A 6,361-nucleotide genomic window follows, 5' to 3' on the forward strand; every position below is an offset into this window, starting at 1 on the left:
CGAGCCGGGAAAATCTCGCTTTATTCAATCCGATGGCAAACGCCGGTCGAGGCGAGAAGCTGTGCATTTTTCGCACGCGGCAGGATCGTACTCAAAGGCAAGTGGTGGCGGTATTCCCCGTTAGACACATCGTTTGATATCTTTAATCAAGCAGCTTGTTTCAGAAAGGAAAGTAATCCTATTATTTTATCACTTTGCAATAAATCTTTCATAGGAGATTATATATATGTATGTATATATGTGACATACGTACAAATATATACGTATAAATGTACATTATGGTATATTCTTCACTGATCGTTTTGAATAACCCAGTGGGGAGTGAACCATTCAATGCATGGACGATCATTTCGAATTGCATCCACTTGTGTCGCATTGAGAGCATTATATGGGCACTTCCGGTAAGGCTCTCATCAGATACAAAGTTGTCAGAAACTTACCAAGCCCCCCTGGGCGATTCTATGGTTCCGAACTGCTGCGGTGGAGAACATTTCTCCCCGATATTGTCGTGATTGCTGCGGCTTGCTTGCGCGTCTTGTACGGTCCTCTCTTGCGTATCGTCATTTGTCGCTTACAAGCTCCGACGAAGTTGCGAGACTCAAATGGCAGATTGACGCGATTGTTAATTAATCCCCGCTGTTATCGAGACATTTCCGTAATAGGTATATGCTCGGCATAAACTGATACATCGATATACTTTTACACAAATGGAGAATATCTTTCACATATTGATATTTTTACACAGTGATATTGTTTCATACACCAGAAAAAAAACAGCGACAAATAGATTACTAGAAAATTAACCGTTTTATTTGTTTCTCCATTTCTCGCGAGTGGATACCATAGGAAACATCAAATATGATTGTCCGGCGAGTTTTACTCCCACGTATAATTCTATACTATTTAATTACGTCTCACTCGCCGCATTACTTTCGACTAACAAGTCGACTCGGGAGCTGCTCATATTTATTATGCGATTATACAAAGCAAAACAATTGAGGGGTACCGTGAATAATGGCGCTGTTATTAACCAAGTCACGCGACGTTACATATGCAATTCCTTAGCTTTTAATAATTAGATTTGTTATTAAATGCAAGAGATGAAAGTAATATTTTTGATAAATTATCTAAAAGTCACATGTATATTAAAATGTACATATATATGTACATATGTCAACTTAGGATAAGCTGATTTCGATTTCATCGGAATCAAGATAGTCTTAATTTGCAATGCCGTTCGTTTTATGTATTTCGATGCAATCATATCGCGATATATTAACGCTCTCTATCAAAATATAATTTTAGTCCGCGCCAGAAGAGGCCACCACATGACTGGCACGTTAGCCAGCGGCACCAATAGTCACGTGATCTAGCAAAAAAAAAACAAGTCACGCGCGCTATCGGTTAACGCGCGATTAACTTCTTCATAACAAGCGAATAGTGCGCGCGGAAAATTTCAAAGCGCTTTAGCTCAGTGAAAAATAGTCACAAAGACGTAAAATAAAAACTTTATAACTTTGTTTTGCATAGACTAGATATGTTCATTGCCGATATCCTTATCACGATATGGTAATGCATATTTATGGAGAATAAAACGGTAAAATAAATTCTAACTGTAGAAAACGTCAACGGAAATAAATGCTATCGTCACGAGCAAAATCGGCATTCTTGAAAATCAAAATCGGTTAGCCGCAAATTACAAACATTAACTGGGAACGAAAGTTCTACACGTTGACGAAGACGAAACGATTGAGGGTGGCGAATAAGGTAGGAGAACCGTGTAGTATGTGTACTGAAAGAGAACGAGAGGAACATCACGCGCGTTAGGAATAACAAGACAAGCGAAACGCAGAAAGGGAAACGAGATCAGTTGCGGGAACAAGAGAGGCTCGGTGCGAAAGGAAGGCTCGTTTCGGAGCGACGCCCTTCATCAATCTTCACTTTACGCAAGAGGACTAACGACGTTGCGAGATAAACTGGGTGACTAGGCAGCGAGGAATCTTGGTATTCCGGGAGGAACTCTCTTATCAGCGGACAGAGTTCGTGAGGGTGAAAGTGCGGTGCAGAAAAGGGCAGGGGGAAAGAATTTCAGCTAAAGTGCAAAGGAATCGCAGTTACAGTGTCTTTTTAGCTCATCCACACATATTTTTTTGCATAGAGCGATTTATATCTTTAATATGTGTAAAATCAAAAACATTTTTCAACGATATAAATTTTATTTCATATTAATTTATTTTTAAAACTACCATTTTCAAATGTACTTGCACGCGATATACGTGTAATCTGTCATATATCTGTCATATTAACAAGTAGTTGTAAATTGGTAGATTGAAAATATGTGAATGTATAACGGAAAGTTTGCCAAAAGTTGCCGCGAAAAGGACGAAAACGCGGCCATGAATCGTGATTTCTTTCAGTTACTCGTTTTACAGCTGAATGCCGCTGCGTTATAATGTGAAGTATAAACTCGTATGTCCAAAAATATGGTTGCGCAAAAAGGAGAGAAAGAGAGGCAAATATGGAGGACATGTTGTAGTTGCAGCAAGCTTGTGGACATCGTAACAGGTAGTGGAAGGTAGATATTACAATTCCGCGGATGCAGCCACGCCTCTCTCTCTCTCTCTCTCTATATATATATATATATTGTTGCACACATAGACGCACGGTCGCAGCCTCTCGAAGGACCGGACATGAAATACTCTTCAGAGACATGAATAGGGACGCTATACAATACTGTGATGGTATCGACGCATTATTCTCAAAGAACACACGTGTATCTGCTTTAACTTCTTTTCATCTTCTTTTTCTTTTCCAGAAACAATCTATATATCTTTCGAGCTTGTTTACATCATCTACACATAATTTCCTTTTACATCATGCTTTTGATAAAACAAGACACAAACGCGCTTCGTCTTGCATCATCTACTCGATCAATTTAGTTTACACTTATAATCATCGCATGCATTTACTAGATACACATCATCCAGAACAATCCAACAACATCATGTAACAGTGCGCGACTCCAATTACTCAAATTAATAATTGATCCATCTAGCGACAAAACTATCTAAAAAACAAAACTTCTATTTTCATGCCTGTTTCCATATACAATATAATGTTTCGTTTAGATATTATTTTTTATATACCCTGTTTGCTAGAATCATCATAGCAGTCATATGATTAACCGATTGATTATTAAAACAAACATCTAATAAAACTCGAAAGATTCGTTTATATTTCATTGTAAGTTTCTAACTGTCGTTTTGTTAAATTCTCCAAAATAGTCCCACATATTTGCAACATAACACTATTGTTTACCGGAAGCGAAACTTCAGTAAACTATGCGCCTCCGCCCATGAAGTGTAACAAACGAACGCAAAAGAGCATGTTGCGTTTCTACGCGCGAGAGACGGTCCGAGGATTGCAAAAGGCAGGAAGGGGAATGCAGCGGAGGATGGCTTGGGCTTGGAATATCTTCGTCGAGCCGCGCGGCAGGTAGTCTTTAATATATTTGACAAAGTTTGGGCTTTCGAGAGTGTGGATGCGAGGCTCGTAAATCCCCGGCCTCTAAAACTATGCGCGAGCTGGGGATAAGTTTTCGTTTCATCCTCCAACTTTTTCTCCGCGCGGTACATCACGATCGCACCGGATACATTTTTACGATCTTCCATGCTTATTCGGCATTGTATTTTTCTTTTTTTTTACGACCCGCTCTTTTTCTTGTTTTCTGTTTTTTTCCTTAGCGATTGGCCTTTCTTTTTTTCTACATCTCTAAACAATTGATTCTTATTGTATGTTAAGAGCTAATAACTGTTAATAATTACGTTCTTAGTTACGGATAATTGGAGTCTAACTTAAATAGAACAGCAATTAATTTTCAATATTGAGTTTAAAAGCGCAAAACTATTAAACGGGGGAAAAACGTTCCGCTCTTGATATGGCTATAGCATGCATTGAGATAGTTTGACTATATAGGAGAAGTTTTAATTGACATAACGTTGGACCGCGCTGAAAGCAGAAAACAAAATGATGCTTTTCGGAAAATATCCGATTCCTATGGTGCACATGAATTATTAAATTAGAATTGTAATTCGGGAAAAGTTTTCGGCACTTTCAGAGGATGCATTCATATGCATATTGTGTGTCCAGGACGATGCTTACCTTTGAACTTTAATATCGACGACGACCTCTGACGGTAGATGACACCAGCATCTCGTTTATTCCTATCTAGTAACGCTAGGTGACGTTCCAGTGCACTTCAAGTGCTTGCATCCGATAACGCGTTGGAAAATGCTCTACACTTTCTTGCTGAGAATGATTAATTTCAAAGCTTTCCTAAAACTGTAAAATGATAAAATGACGATGGGTTTAGAAGATCCTTATTTATGCCATTATATATGCAAAAAGGGGATTAACTTTCCTTTGAAAATGGGTCCACTTAAGTATTTCTAAGAGGAAAATAAAAATTTTAATACAATTTATGATTCTAAAATTTTGATGCGTCCTTCGACATGTCCTTTGACGCGTTCTTCTTCGAAATTACAAACTGTGCCAGGGCAATTGATTCCAGGAATTTATCTTGGCAAACGGAGGGCGCCATCTGTTTCACCTACCGTTCGACCGGCAAAGCAGTCCCCATGTCTGTACGCGCGTCATCAATTTCAGCATTGCATGCCGTTGCGTTATGTTGGTGGGAATCGGTGAATCGTGCTTGCGGATGCAATTTGCCCCAGAGCGCAATCAATGCAACGCAGCGTGGGACGCTTGCAAATTCTACGATTGGTAGGAGTTGAATCGGATCGAAAAGTTATCTTCATTCACGGAGATGAAGAATCATTTTCGCCGTTTCGATTGTTTTTCACGTTACATCAAGAATAATGCCCTTTTTAGATCGGAGCATGATCCTATTTATAGCTCATTTGAATACGTAGTGTAGACGGGCAAAAATCATACTGAGAAGTTAGTTTTTAATCGTACCAACCCAAAAAATTTTTAATTAGTTATTAGGTTAGATCTGAATTCGAATGAAAGATCATTTCATTGAAGTTGTGGACTGAACGGTAAAATTTATTTATTTACGGAAAAGAATAAATATTTATTTATGTTAAATAAATTTTGTTTCAAAAATTTTGATTTTCATTTAAATTCAATGATACCAATATGACAACATTAAAATTGTACAGTATAGACGGGCAAAAGTAGTCGGATGATAATAATAATATTATCCTCTGGTCTAGAAAGGGCATAAAAGACAAAGAAAAAGAGAGAGAAAGAACGAGAATCCTTTCGGCAATTCCTACATATATAATTATTTTTCTACCTTCTTAAAAATTTTCATGACGTCACTTATATAATAATTGTCCGATCTGTGTTCATGAGAACATATCTATTATCGCGATTACGTAGAATTAATAGCCGAGTTGTATTAAATGATTTCGACAGGAATGATTTTTCAACGACGTGTTTCTGTCCGGAGTTGAAACATGTACCCGATGTCATTTCCGAACGATTGCAGCGATACGTTGTAATTTGTCATTTGGTCGTGGCGAAAGCGCGGCAAATAAATTGTATCGATTCGATCAACTGTGTACTTCCGCAGGCGAAATGAATCACGATGCGCAACAATGACGGAACCATATGTATCCGTAGGTTTTACCATCGGCGACGATGGACCAACAATGCGATGAAACGCTGCTTTGTAATACGGTTAACGAGTGATGTCATTTCCGTCGTGAAATAATACGCAGAATACTGACAAGCACATACGCCGTATCCATGATCGCGATCGTATTAGTAAGCAACTTCGTGTCCGTAGTTTATTATATTTCAAAATTATGTTAATGACAATCTCAAAAATGACATAAAAACTATTTGAAACATTTATTTTTGAGATCTTACATTCCTAAAAACTTCAGCGGAGCTGTGAAATTCAATACATTTACATATCTATTCCGTGTAGTATAAAAAAGTTTAGATGAGATACAACACGCAAATATTAAAATGTTAAAATTCACCATGTTTCTTTTTCCTTCAAAAGAGAAATATCTATATATCTATATATTTTGTTTGAAAAAGGACTATCTATCGCGATATTGACGATCATTAACACACTCGATTCAACGATTGGCGGTAATCGCGCAAAGTGATCTCGTTTGTTTCGCCGAATGCTCGGTCAGTCAACCGGAAACGTCACAGGGACCTATCAGCGCACATCGAGGCAATAAACCGTGAAAAGCTTCGTCAGAATTGACCACGTCTCTTTGACGATATTTTTCAAATAAATTACTCGCAACATTCCTCCGTTTGCATCGCCGGTGAAGGGAGATGGGCCAGAGTGAGAGAGGCTCGTCAAATACTCGAT

The sequence above is a fragment of the Polyergus mexicanus genome, unplaced genomic scaffold (genome assembly GCF_030449975.1).
Source record: "Polyergus mexicanus isolate NDT 795.1 unplaced genomic scaffold, iyPolMexi1.0 SCAF_18, whole genome shotgun sequence".
In the NCBI taxonomy this organism is placed as follows: domain Eukaryota; kingdom Metazoa; phylum Arthropoda; class Insecta; order Hymenoptera; family Formicidae; genus Polyergus; species Polyergus mexicanus.